Source organism: Ambystoma mexicanum, chromosome 11 (genome assembly GCF_040938575.1).
Source record: "Ambystoma mexicanum isolate Mex_15411 chromosome 11, UKY_AmexF1_1, whole genome shotgun sequence".
Taxonomy (NCBI): Eukaryota; Metazoa; Chordata; class Amphibia; order Caudata; family Ambystomatidae; genus Ambystoma; species Ambystoma mexicanum.
The window spans coordinates 1363781725-1363795706 of NC_090934.1; the positions used below are offsets into that span (position 1 = coordinate 1363781725).

The following is a 13982-nucleotide window of genomic DNA, read 5'->3' on the forward strand; positions in this document are numbered from 1 at the left end:
GGGTTTGAAGTTCCCTAATGTGACAATGACAGGAGTTCCCCAAGACACAATAAACAGGCAGTCACGACGATCACCCCGATAAGAAGGTGGCAGATGACACATCTGGTGATGAAGACACATCTTGAGAAAGACCGCTCTTCCTGTTTTAGAACAGCAGCTGTAGGAGGAGAGGTCTTGGGCCACAAGTAGACAGTTGCAACTTGAAACGGGGAACCAATTTTCATGGTCACGGTCCTGCAGTGAAAGTATTCCCAGAAGGGAAAGTTGGTGCACAAGATTGGGGGTGTTTTGCCCATTTAAAATAAGCAACAAATGTATTGGAGTGAGTGTTTTGAGACACTTATATATTCCTTAACTAAAGTTCCATGAGGAGACTGGAGTTACCCCTTTCCAAGATGGAGGAAGCTGCCCTGGGTTCTGATTGGTTGGAGGTTCAAGAAATGCAGCTTGGAATGTTTAGCAGAATTCTAAACTGCCTTTCATTCAAGAGGAGAACTGGGCAGGTGACAGCAAACTAGATCTCCTGATTTAACTGAGCAAAGGAGAATTTCAGAAAGAAACTGGAGAAGAAAGCAAATGAAGAAATCCAATGAGTCAAAATCTTCATGAGTCACTTAGCCAAGTGTGGAACAAGTTACTTACCTGTAACTGTTGTTCTCCAGCATCGGTCTGGCATTGATTCACATGCTCCTGAATATTCCCCGTCAGGCCGGGAATCCTCGGTAAAAGAAAAAACTGTTTCACTTTCACTTACAAACTGTTTTTCTCATATAAACCAATCACTGAGCTCTGGGTCATACTGCCCCCAGCCAATGACTGCCCTCTCCCTAAGCCCCTCCTCTGGCAGCCATCTTCAGATTTGGTATCACGTAAATTGGCAGTATGACAAAGAAGAGCCGCAGCTGGGGGATGTGTTCCTGTCGAGCCACCAATGGTATCTGCGGACACTTTCGCTGAAACTCCAGTGTGTTCGTGGGCGAGCGCGTCCAGCACCCTCGATCGGTGGGGAGGTTTCCCCATATCCTGATGAAGTTCGCCACCAGCCTCCCACCGGGGTGCAGGCGTAGTGGCCCAAAGTCTTGGCCGGTTCAATGCTGCTTGGAGGCTGGTGCGCTGCCTTGGGGTCCTTGACGACGGCAGCCACCTCTGAAGTCCTTGGAACGACCGATGTAGGCCTTCTGGGCCAGGGAAAGGGAGGGTTGTCGGTACGAGGACGTTCCTCTGTCGAAACTTTTTGATGATATGCCCGACTTCCCACCAGAGATGCAAAAGGACAGATGTTGCTGCTGCAGAGTGCCCATGGTACGGGCCGTCTGTGTGTCGATCTTGATGGTCTGTCGCGATTCATCCACAGCCTTTCCAAAGATATTGTCCCCAAGTGGCATGTCCAGGACCCTCGTCTGAACATCCTGCCTAAAGTTGGTGGCCTTCAGCCAGCCACGACAACGAAGGCAGACCCCGTTCCCCATTTGGCAGAACCCAGTGTCTGCAATATCCAGGGCAGCGGTGATGGCATGGTTCAACACCATCTCGCCCTCCTGCAGGATCTCCAACGCCTTGACCCATTTGTCCTCGGGGAGGAATTCCAGTAGCGGGGCCATCTTGTACCATAAAACACGGTCGTACCTGGCCAGGATAGCTAAAGCGTTGGCCGCCTTGACCATCGTAGCTGCGGAGTAGATTACCTTCTGGCTGACTGCGTCCAACTTCTTCCCCTTGCTGTCTGAGGGAAAGGAGGTGGAGGAGGACGGGTTGCATGACTTCTTCCGAGCAGCTGCTAAAACCAGTGAATCCAGTGATGGCTGTGACTATAAATACTAGGTGCAGACTTCGGCACCCTGGGGCTTAGGCAGGGTTTTTCAGCAGCGCCATGCCTTCATCCCAGATGTCATCCAGGAGAGGCACCGCCAGGATGGTCTTCCGTTTCGCCTCCCGGCATTGATAAAGGAAGCCCTCATTTGTTTCTTCCAGAGTGAGCTTTACTTTTATCAATTTATATAGCGCGGTCCATGGACCCTGAGGCTTAAGGGTGCTTGAAATGACAAACACAGATTCAGGGGAAGAATGGAAGAGATCTGATGCGCGTGCGACCATAGAGTGGAATGAACGCACCACCTCGTCTAGGGGGAGCCCTTGCAGGCGGAGAGATGTGGCAATCATCAGTGTCTGTTGTGGCTGTGTCCGTCCCCTTATCCCTAGGGGGGGGGCTAGAGGGGGGAGATACTTGTGGTAGTTGGTGAGGCTGCGTAGGGTGCTGCTTCCTTTTAGGCGGTGGTGGACCGAGTGACAACAGGGCCGGTGGTGCCATCGGCATCCTCTTCTGTATCTCAGGCACCAGCGTGTGGAGAGTCGAAGAAGGTCCTGAGACAAATCCTTGGGAGGTGTCGGGGGAGCAGGCTTGCTGGGCTAAGCGCCTGTGTCGTCATAGTCGCCCCCTTCGACGATGTCCTCCTCGACATTACCTTCGTCATCCCCAACGTCCTGGACCGTGTTGATGGAAACCAGATCCTCTTCGTCAGAAGAGGAAATATCCATGCCCTGGAGTACTTCCACCTACCCATTCGCCCCACCATTTCTGGTGTCCTGAAGCGTCAGCATTGGACTCAGGGTAGGCGTTCTCTTCTCTGGGGACTTTTCCAATGGCTTGGTAGAAGCCTCCCACCTGGGAGGAAGGCCCACTCTGGCCGCCACCGGGGCACCATTTCGCCTTGGAAAGGGCGGCCACCACCAACTCGATAGTTGAGGATGATTTAGCTTGGATCACCTGAGCCTTCACGGGTAGGTCGGGAGCCTTTCCCTGCAGCTTGGCCTTCTCCGGTTTCTCCCGCAGCTTCCCCCGGGGCAGCAGACTTTCTCTTCGAAGAACTGGAGCTATGGTTGGAGACGAAGGCTGATGGAGAACATAACCGTGCCCTGCCCGACCCGTTTGCACAGCGACCCCGACGGAACGGACTCTCATTGCTTGGCCTAGTCTTGGGCCCCCACAGATGGAGCACCCTTAAAGGACTTAGAAGCCTGCTCAGACTGGCCGGATCTCGGTGAGGAATGCCCCTGTGAACCACACGGGGTAGAGGCCTTGGCGTTGAGCCACGCGGCCAATCTGCTGTGCCGATCCTTGATGGTACACTTGGTAAAGCCACAGCAAACCTCGCAATACTCCTCCTTGTGCGTCGGATGAAGACAAAGGCACTGGGAATGCTTGTCCCCCATGAAAACATTCCTCAAACCACAGCGGGTGCAGAGCCTGAAGAGGGAACCCCCGTCCTTCTCCTCCGACATGGTCCGGCGTGCGATGTAGGCCCGATGGCCTTCTGGAATCTTCGAAGAAAAAACACTCGACCATTCTGCCCTTGAGGGGCGATGAAGGATGCCGACAAACAGATCCCTGTTAGACAGATGCAGAGACGATGGAGTACACAGGCTCAATCGTACAAAAATAGGATGTTTCTAGCGAAAACGCAGAAAAGCTCCAAGAGCGAAATACGACGACTCCCAACACTTGGACGTGTGGAAAAAATCTAAAGATGGATGCCAGAGAAGGGGTTTAGGGAGAGGGCAGTCAGTGGCTGGGGGCAGTATGCCCCAGAGCTCATTGATTGGTTTATAGGAGAAATTTTAAGTTACTCACCGTAGTGACTAACATTAGTCCCCTTTCCTCCATACTGCATGGGCGTCCCTCGCGAGGGACGGGAGACAGAACCTTTTTCACCAGAAAAAAACCTTCCCCTTTAAATTCAGGGGCGCCGCCCTGGGAGCATGCGCTGCCCTGACTACGCCCACCCGTGCCACACCTCAGTCCCCATAGACGCATTGACAATATATTCAATGTAGCCTAATGACACCAGTTTTATTAGGGGGGGGGGGGGGTTGGTTGGACGTATGGAGGAAAGGGGACTAAGTACAGTCACTATGGTGAGTAACTTATAATTACTCTTACGTCCTGTCCCATTTCCTTCATACTGCATGGGTGATTACAACTGAATGTAGCCCCAGGGTGGAGAGGAGACCCTCCTTAAGCAAACAGGTTTCTAAGAACCACCTGTCCGATCTAGAGCCGGCATCCAAACAGTAGTGCTTGCAGAAAGCCAAGGTGGTGCCCATGTGCCCGCCCTACTTATGACTTGCCAGGGGGACATGCCACTGGAAATCGATGGCCATTGCCTTGGCTCTGACTGCGTGCATGTTGGCTGGCAGTGGCTTGCACTGTCCCTCATAGGCTTCGTTGATGGCCGAGACCATGCAACGGGCTATGGAAGCCTTGGAGGCTTGATACTGCAGTCTTGATCCACCGAATGTGACAAAAAGAGCATCTGACTTGCAGAAGCCATTGGTCCTCTCCAGGTAGAATTTCAGGGCACGCCTGACATCCAGGCAGTGCAGAACTCTGTGCCTCGTCTTTGGGCTCAGCGAAAAACATGGGCAACACAATCTCTTCATTCAGATGGAATGCTGGGTGTGTCTGAAGGACTACCTTGTGAAACGTAGTGTATGGCTCAGAGGCGGCCAGCGCCTGGATTTCACTGATTCGGCGAGGCAGTCTTAATGGTGACCAGCCTGATGTCAGCAGGCGCCACTGATCCAAAAGGTTTGTGCGCCAAGGCGCCCAAGACTATGTTGAGGTCCCACACAGGGTGCGGCCTCTTGATGGGCGGGTAGAGCCTGGCGAGGGGCGGGTAGAGCCTGGCGAGCCCCGTCAGATGTCTCTTTACAATTGGGTTGGAGGGGGAGAAACTCTCCTTCTCTGAGTTTCTGTATGCCCCATTGGCTGCCAGGTAGGTGCGGCAAGGGTCTACCGGCACACCTGCATGGGCGAGATGCGCAGAAAACATGTCAGAGGGTCGAAGTCCCTCGAGTCTGTCTAGTGACAGAACCTGGTCCACTTGCTTTCATACTGGGTCCTGGTAGATTTGCTCCTGGCACCCTGTATCACCTCTAGATTAGCCTGAGAGAGGCTGAGATGTCCTAGCGTTACCTGTTCAGGAACCACACTGTGAGGGCTAATTTCTCTGGTGCGGGGTGGATGACCCTGCCCTCCTGCTGCACCAGAAGATGTGCTGGGCCTGTATGCAGACGAATGGGAGGCCTCTCCGAGAGGCTGAACAGCTCCGAAAACCATGGCCTGGCTGGCGACCATGGAGCTATTAGGATGATGCTGAGGAAGCGAGACTCCTTGATCTTGCATATCACCCTGTGAATCAGGGGAGTGGGCGGAAAGGCGTATACTGTCATTCTGCCCCCATTTGATCTGAAAGGCATCGCCGAGGGAAACCGGGACCTGGCCCTGCCAGGAGGCGAACAGTTGGCACTTCTTGTTGCCCCGAGAGGCAGAGGGCCACCTGAGGGTGACCCCATTCGCGAAAGATCTCCTGCAGTACTAGGTCGTTCAACTGCCACTCGTAGTTGTCCGCTCCCAGTCGGCTGAGCCTGTCTGCCTCCAGGTTGGATTCCACCGGTAGGTGGACTGCCCGAGGTAAATGTTCTCCAGGGCACACTCCAACATGCTGACTGCCAGCCTGAACAGTGGGGGAGGATCTGGTACCTCCCTGCTTGTTGACGTAGAACATGCTGGTTGAGTTGTCCATCTGAATGAGGACAACCTTGCCCTCAATAACTGGAAGGAAGGCACTGAGCGCCAGCCAGATGGCCTTCAATTCCAGCCAATTGATGTGGTACTCCAGCTCCTGCCGGGTTCAGGTGCCATGGATGCAGTGGTTGTCCAGAGTGAACCCTCGAGAGAGAGAGGAGTCCGTGCTGATGGTGACCTCTGGTGTAGGATGCCGGAAAGGCCTGCCCGTCCGCAGGTTGCAGTCCCTGGACTACCATGTGAGGTCTGGGTGAAATGACGGGTGAACGTTGATCATCTCTGACTGATGGCCCCGTTCCTGGTTGCAGGAGGTTGCAAAGTGCAGCTGTATCATCCTGAGTCTTGTGTAGGGGACGGCCAAGAGGACCACTGCCATGAGACCCAGTAAGTGTTGGCACCACCAAGCCAAGGTCACTTCTCTGCTGAGGAATGCGCCAAGGCACTCTTGATGGCTGTGATCTTGTCCTGCGAGGGGAAAACTCTCTCGGAGCATGTGTCCCAAATGAGGCCAAACAAGGTCAGTTTCTGCGTGGGCTGCAGCTGCAACTTCTTGAGGTTGGGTGAAAATCCCAGCCCGTGAAGTGTGTTCATAAGAGCGTGGGAAGTATGGTGCACTGCTTCTGGAGATGTAGCCCTGATGAGCCAGTCGTTGAGGTACGGGTAGATGTGGTGGCACTGAGCACTGAGGAGGGCCGCCACAGAGTTCAGCCTGGTAAAGAGCCTGGGGGCCGAGTTGAGGCCGAAAGGAAGCACCTTGTATTGGAAATGGCAGCCCATGATTCTGAATTGTAGGAAGGAATGATGAGGCTGCCAGATTTTGACATGTAGGTACGCGTCCTTCAGATCCAGGGAGCACATCCAGTCTCCCTTGCACAATGTTTCTGCTATCAAAGCTGGCATAACCATCTTGAATTTGTGTAGAGGTAGGGAGAGGTTGAGGGTGGAAAGGTCCAGCACAACTCTCAGGCCCGCCTGGTGGTGATTCTGATTGGCGAAAATCCTGGAGTAAAAGCCCAAGCCTCGCTGGGAGGCTGGGACTTCCTCCACTGCCTGGGCTCTCGACGAGCGACCGGATTTATGCCAAAAATGTTTCTGTCCCAACCTGTGGGAGTGGAAGGGAGAGAGGAGAGGCTGGAATAGGGAGGCGGAACCCTGTGGAGACTACAGAGAGGATCTACTGGTTTGTGAAATTCTGGAACCAGAAATGTGCGTGAAGAGCAAGCCTGTCCTCCACTGGAGACACGTGGACCCGGAGGGGCGTGTCATGCCTTCTTTCCCTCTGAGGGAAACGAAAAGGTGATGGCTGGAAGGTTTTGAATAAATCATAACCAGGGGCAAAGCTCGGGGCAACACTCCAGACCATCATTTTTCAGTCTGCCAAGCCATTACAGAAGGAGAAAAACCATATGCAAATCAGGCTTGGTCCTACCCCAAAAGGGGCAGAGGACTTGCATTTTGATCCATCCCACGATGTTCTGTGAACCTTGCCGGACTGCAATACTCCAATACCCTGAGACCTCAAGCCATTGTGCAGTGCACAGCCTCCGAAGTACGAATCGACTTGAAACTCTGGTGATATCCTGCTGGACCTCCAGAGAGACAAACCAAGTCTGTGAAGTCCCCTCACCAGAGTGCTAGACCAGATTAGCGACAGGAATCCAACCAGCGATATACAGTCTCCTGGCTCCTGAAAAGGGTGCCAAAACCAGAGAGCCGCATCTAGCCACGAAAACACGCTTTCCACATGCCTTCCCCGTTGATTCCTGCTGCAAAATCCCTTCCAGAGTCCTGTCTTCCGTCTTCATGACAAAGGAATCCATCAACCAGGTTTTTGGCTGCAGATTCTGAAGTCTTCCTGCTGCAACTGTTCTTCTGTGCTGAGGTATTGTGTTGGCTGAGGTATTTACTTACCTTAAGCCTGTGTGATTTCTGAAAATCTTTTGGGGTGTTTTCTGTAATTAGGAGTCCTCTCATCCAGTTCACCCAGGCCCACTGCTGGAATCCTCGTAGTGTGTCTTCTCAGAAGTTTCTGGACCCTTTCAACCCCTCAAGTGAAATATTTACTTGTTTGAACAGTCTTACTCAGGAACTCAGACTTCCTACTTGCCATCCTGAACTGCCCGTTAGACACGGAGAACACTCAGGCTTCAAGAACCGAGAAAGACTTCTGAGGATTGGGCCGCTTGCCTAGAAAAGAGAACACATGTTTAAAAGTGTATTTACATGTAAAATAGTTGGGTGGCATTGGTCACTGAGTGAGCAGTTAAAACGTTCTTACTTACCTTGAATGTGTTTTGCCATTCTGAAAAGTATATATAAGGTTATTTTACTCACCTGTGAATTGGTTGTGCCTCTTCCCAAAAGAAATGCTGTTGGCTTTACTTTACCATTTTGTTTAGGATATGAATGTAAAGGTATACCGAGTGGGTTCTGCTTCCCCTGGCCAGCTGGACAGCCTGTCTAGAATACATCTGCCTTCGGTTTTACTTACCTTGAATGGTTGTGTGCAATTGTTAAGAAGTATATTGTAGGTTTTACTTCCCTTGGGCTGCCTTGTACTTGTACCACCCTAAAATAAGTTAGTTACTGCTTACCTTAGTCTGTAATCCACTGTAATAGTAAATTGCATCCTTAGGTTTTACCTGCCTAGAATAGTTGTATGGCATTCTAACAATGTGGTCTATAGGTGTAGCTGACCTGGGGTTGTCTGGAGCAATCCTAAATTAGTGTAAAGAGTTACTGCTTACCTTAGTCTGTGTTCCACTGATCTGAAAAGAAACTAATTGTATATTATATCAAAAGACCAACTGTGTGCTACCCTGAATGGAGTTATAGGTTTATACTATTCCTTGAATTTGTGTTTCACAGTTCACAAAAGTATCCTGGTAACAGGGTTGGTTTACTAAGTGATCCGTTAACGGAGGGTCACTGCATGACAGGCAGGGTCTACTACCCCCGACTTAATGTAAAGTAATCTAAAAGTAACTGATGCTTTTACTCCCCATAAATAGGTGTGTCCTGTACTAAACGTGTTTGATAAGGTTGGCCTTCCCTAGAAATACTGCTAGTTTTCTGAACGGGGTCTATGATTTGGTCTGTGTACTTTAAAGCATTGTGCTGTTTTTTTATAGTGACTATGGCAAAGTACTTACCCCAAGACTTAACTTGGCCTAACTGTATTTATAATAAACCTTTATTTTACATAATACTTCTGGTCGTAACTGTTTGTTGAACACTTGGTATACTACAGGTTCTCTGTACCTTCCTACAGCCCTCTCTCCCCCCTCTTAAGATAAGCCTGGCAGTTCGTTGTACGCTACCATATACAGAGGTGGTACAGCCTTATAGTAAGAGTGACATTTTGTACTGTCTAACGTGTATGGTTTTACCAAGCCCTTAGTTGGACTTCAGAAAAACTGTCCTAACAAAGTCGCTGTAGATGGGACACCAATAATGTTGCTGGGTAATGTAAATGCTCCGACTCAAAAGTAGCTGGAATCGATTGTGTTATTCGGGTAGTGCAAATAACCATGCAACATCATCTATATTTGCTGATTGAATGAACTTCAAATTAGGACTGAAGTGGGAATTACCATGCAAATCACGGTTACACTTGCTAGTTTGATTATAAAACTGTTGAGGCAACACGAAGTGACCACGGGAGCCACTTAACTGTACCCCAGCTGTATTACATTAAGCGCAAGCATCTAGCGGGTTAGAAGAAAGAACCTCTTAGCGCATTACAGCACAGTGACATTGTGCAAGGACTTCGTAGGCAACGCGAACAACGCAATCCACAAGTGCGCAACTGCGCAGTAAAATGCTTCTGAGGAGAAGCGGTCAATGAAATAAAATTAACTGAAGCACGGCTGCACGGTGCAACATTAAAGGTAAGCAAGAAAAGAAGTCAATGAAAGCGTGGGAGCACAGTGTTACATTACTGCAGGCGAGTCAGAAAAGAGATCTAGGAAAGCACAGCAGCGCCAGAGTTGAGAAGTAAGAGGGCAGAGCGGATAAACTAAAATGAATGTATTCTGAAAACAACTGAAGAGCGCAGCAGTGCAGAGAAAATAAACCACAAAGCAAGTAATGCAGATCGTTGGTGTGCTAAGTCATACCTCAAGCAGATTTTAAGACAGGAGCAATTCAAGTTCAGGTAAGGAGAAATAACAGGGATCGTTTTTATTAATCAGTAAGAAAATAAACAGAGGACTAATTAGTTTAACCGGTCAGAGAAACTATCTGAAGTAGTAAATAAGGCAAGTAGTTGTTAAACTTGGAGGGAAAAGTAAATACAGTCAAAAGAAATTTACAAGAAGACACAGCTTTAAATAAAATATGTTTGTGAATGCTCTAGAGAGACATACAAGAATTCCCCTGCTGAGTCCTTCTCAGGAGGGAGTACCAGAGAGTTAACTACAGTCAGCACTAGAAAAATGTGTACGAGGATTCAATGATGCCTCAAGGTCAGAGGAGGCAGACAGGTAATCAGGAGGGGAGTTAATTCAGGATAAGGGAGAGAAAGAGGTAAGGAGAAGCCAATAGCCTCTTGTGTTTGGTTTTCAGGTCTACCGCTTTCGACTTTCCCCACAGTTTCCCCCACGGTTGTCGGCTAACCAAAGGTTACTGAGACTTGTTGAGTAGATGATTCAGAGGGGTTTGTCTTCAGACTCTATGGTATCAAAAGCTGGAACTTGTCACCAATGGCACCATACATACCCTGGATTAAGCCGATCAGCCGACAGGATGGACCCCTGACACTTCCTATGGCTTTGGATGGCAGGATCTTCATGCAGAGGTCTGGAATATTTTGACGCATCCGCCCAAGGGTCAAAGGACCAACAAAGGTCTTTTGGAGATCAATGCATAATGCAGAGCGAGGCAGGGCTTTGTCGTGGCTTGGCTGGAGGCAATGATGCCCATCTTAAACAGCAGTCTTTGGGTCTTCAGCAAGCTGATCCTCTTTGGCTCCTGTTATGGCACTTTTAGTACAACCCACTGTTGAGGGATATACAACCACTGGCCTTAATTGACGAGAAAGTGAAGATCTCAAGTAACTTGCACAGTGAAAAGGTTCAACTTTCAGGTAGGGCCAAAAGGAAGACTCAAACCCGTTTCTGGGCATCTCAACGGTATGGGTTTGCTCCGAATGCAAGGCCTGGTACTGTATCGTCCCAGTGCACATACTGGTCTGAGCAGGAGTGTTCCTGGAAAGATTTGGCGGGCAAAGGCTGTTCATTATTGAGCAGCCCATCAGTTTGAATAGTTGGTGGGCTCAAGGCCGACAGCTCAAATCTAGGGATAAAGGGACTCCTGCAACCATTCTTCAGATCGACATTGGAGACAACACCCCTTTGAAGAGGAGAATCCTGCTGGAGAGTAGTGGATGGTCATTGCAGCAAACCAGCTTTTCCCCACAGGCATGTCCCAGCAGAATTCAGCTTCACGGTCTGATCTCTTGAAGGACTTCGTCAGTGCCTCAGCCCCACGATCTGTGGGAGCAACCAGACTCAACCCCCTGCTCAAGGATCCAGCACTTTGGAAGCAGAAGTATAGCGGGAGCACCCTGTGGACTGAAGAGCTCAATTACTGTGTTTCTGTGATGCATCAGTCATCCCCCTCAGTTTAGACTTGAGACCCCTGCAGACTCTGCCTGAGAGACAAGAGGACTTTCCCCTGCAATTGCACCTCTCCAGCATTAAGAGGGGACCTCAGAACCAGTTTCTTTGCCTGTGCCACAATAGTCATCTTCGGCTATCTTATTGATGTGTCCATCCCAGTCTCCTGGCTTGCATCATGTACTGGAGGTAGGCCACATCACTGTTGTCTCCTTGTCATGCCAGGGTCATCCAGCTGCCCAGTCCCTGGAACCATCTGGCCAGGGAGCATTACTGCCGATAGCTGGACCTAATCCCGACATCAAAAGGGATCTCTGCACCAGCAACCCCCTCTACCCCGATGCCCCTCCAACGGAACCAACACACAATGCAAGTGGGCCCAGCAGATTCAGAAAAGAAACCTTTGGGTTGGTTTCTGACGAAATTTGAGTAAATGGGAAGTTTACAAACCAGTTTCTATCCCCCCTCTCATAGGGTGTAACAGCTGCAAAGTCGCTTCCATGCTTTTCCCTTGGCTGCTCCTGATCGGTGGAGTTCTGAGCAAGGATCCCTCCTTTGGTTAACCACAGGGTGGTGCAGTTCAGAGAGAACCCCTAAAGAACTTTGATGGCTCTGTTCTTAACTTTATTATATACACATACATGGTGGCCTTGCCAAAACTTGTTCTGCTCTTTTATGAGACTCCAATCTCCATACAAAGGTTTAACTTTGTGTCTTTTGACTGTGGGCAGTAGGTCTCTTAATCTTTAGTAGGAAGAACTTGTAGGTGCTAGGGCCTTTTTTTTTTATAAGGGAAGTGCGATTGTGTTTTAGCTATTCTCTTGTTACGTATCGGTTCTGAACTGGTATTAAATTACTTACTTTTAGGACAGTTTTTCTGAAGTCCTACCCAGAGTTCATGAAAACCATATCTGCGGCAGTAAATAAGCTCCACTTAGTATAAGGCTGTAGCACCCAAGAATGTTTTGGTAGAATGGACAGAGGGCTGTAGTTTGGTACAAAAAAACAATAGCATATATATCTGTTAGGGGCGTTTTCCTAAAGTCCACTTTAGGTAGGACTTCATAAAACTACCCAATGCTATACAGGTCCCCAAATCTTAGCATCAGTCTGTACTACTCATGGAACCTTGGTAGAGTGGCAGAGTAGTCAGGATTATTTTAGGAGGAAGATGAGTGCTGTAGAAGAGTACACTGAACCCAGTTAGTAATGCAACTGAAAAAATAAAAATAACACACAAATGCATATAAAATATATATTTACACAAGTGATGTTTTAAAAAACTAGCAAATTGAAACAAAACCCATAATATTCATAATATTATTTGTAGATACTTTTCAAAGGCCCCTGCTTAGTTGGTAGTTGCTTGCGGTTACAATTGTTACAGCTTTGGACACTACTGGAAGTTCTACTGTATTATTAGTAATAATGAGCACTCACAAATACATGACATGCATTATTTATATGAAATAGCATTTCTGATGATTGTATCTGCTTAGATTCACATGCTGTGCGTATAGTCCGACATCCAGTGTTCACCACAGAGTATTGCATCTTGTCGTTCGAGCATCAAAAGGGAACATCGACATGGGTGTGCCTGTAACACCATCCCTCACATACCGAGGTCCTTCCGATTGTATTTTTTTCTGTTGTGAGGGAGCCTATGACTATCGTGTGTGAGTATCGAAAAGAGAAAGCAGTAAGACGTCCGTTTCTTCCATCGGAGCAGGAAGGAAGGGTGGGCGCATGTGAATCTAAGCAGATACATTACTTACTGTAAAAGCATTTCTGATGATTGTATGTCTTCTGATGCTTGTGAATCTGCTTAGAATCACATGCCGTGCATAGACTAGCGCGCAGTACCCGGGGTTGGAGGTGGGTTATGAGAAGGAACAGTAGAAAAAAGATGTCTTAGTACTGCTTGTCCCACCTGAGAGTCAGCCCTAGAATGAGTGTCTAGGCAATAGTGTTTTGTAAAGGTGTGTACAGAACTCCAGGTTGCCGCTTTGTAAATGGACTATAGGGGAATATTTGCAATAAATGCTATGGAAGCCCCAGTGCCTCGAGTAGAATGTGCTCTCGGCTTGAAGGGCAGTTCTCTCTTACCAAGAGTATAACAGTGTGTAATGCATTTGACAATCCATTTAGAGATAGATTTGGAGACAGGGTCTCCCTCTCTACCTGCGGCCACTGAAACGAAAAACTGATTGGTCTTTCTTAGTGGTCTAGTTCCTTCCATGTAAAAGATGACTGCTCTGCGTACATCCCGGGTGTGCAGGCTTCTTTCTCCCATGTTTGAGGGTTCTGAAAGAACATTGGTAGTTCTATGGATTGGTTCACATTGAACTTTGAAATGAATTTAGGCGCAAACCTACGGTGAGTGCGAAGAACCACCTTATCTTTGTGAACTGTTACAAAGGGGTCTAGGACAGAGCGCTTGTAGTTCACTGACTCCTAATGGAAGTAATGGCTATTAGAAAGGCAGTTTTGTAGGTGAGATCGCTTTATGCATGGGCTCGAAAGGAGACCCCATAAGTCTAGTGAACACCACGTTTAAGTTCCATCCGGGAGCTGGATTAGAAATGGGAGGGCAAATTCTTTTTACTCCCTCCATGAAAGCCTTAATAAGTGGTATTTTCCACCACAACACCTTTTGTTTTGATGTAGTGTAGGCTGAAAGAGGAGCTAAGTGAACATTTAGCAAATTAAAGACTAGGCCTGAGTCAAGTAAATGAGTCCGGTACAAAACGATGTTTAGGAGAGCAGTCAATGGGGTTGAT

At 48.7% G+C, this 13982-nt stretch overlaps 1 protein-coding gene across 8 annotated transcripts in view; it reads right to left on the reverse strand.

The window, feature by feature from the left end:
• TJP1 (tight junction protein 1) overlaps positions 1-13982 on the reverse strand; it is a 2827266-nt gene that overhangs the window by 709941 nt on the left and 2103343 nt on the right. The window lies entirely within an intron of this gene.